Consider the following 727-nt stretch of genomic DNA (forward strand, 5'->3'; position numbering starts at 1 on the left):
CCTGGAGGGCTGCAGGTGTGGCCCTTGTGAAGCCTGTGGGTGCCTGGAGGGCTGCAGGTGTGACCCTGGTGAAGCCCATGGTGCCTGTAAGAATGAGCACTGTGGATCCCTCCCAGCCCACAGGGCAGGTGTCCTGGGAGTGGTCTTCATTTACATTATTTTCTGGATCTTGGTGGGAGGGCATCCTGTGGGTAGAAAGCATCCCTCAGAAGAGAGCAGGGTCCTCTAGACCCCAAAGAGGCTCACTGATGAGCCAGAGGACCTCAGCACAAGATATGCAGGATCTGTTCCCAGAGGGGTCTCCCAGGGGTGAGCCCCCTGACTCTCTCCCCAGGAACCCCCTGTGGGGTTCCACAGGAGAATCAGCATTTAGCTTCCTGCATACAGGCCACTTGAGGGGGGTGGGAGGCAGCTATGACCAAGGCACAAGGTTCTGAGGATATGGACTGAGCCCTGGTCTTACCCCCTCCTACAGCCTGCAGAGCCAGGGGAGGCCGGAACCCTGGGAAGGGCCATAAGCGGGGCTCCTTTCTCTGCTCCAGCCCACTCAGGGTCCCACCCACTCAGTGCGGCACACATAGCATAGATGAGTGCGAGAAAAGCTTAAGACTGCACGGAGTAAGTTTTAATCATTGAGCTTCCCTCCAGAGTTGTGGGTTCTGGTTGGGCTGTCATTACCCATAATGCTTCTCTCTGGTGGGGTGGGATAAAAGGTTAAATAGAATGA

The sequence above is a fragment of the Octodon degus genome, unplaced genomic scaffold, assembly GCF_000260255.1.
Source record: "Octodon degus isolate 3935 unplaced genomic scaffold, OctDeg1.0 scaffold00162, whole genome shotgun sequence".
Taxonomy (NCBI): Eukaryota; Metazoa; Chordata; class Mammalia; order Rodentia; family Octodontidae; genus Octodon; species Octodon degus.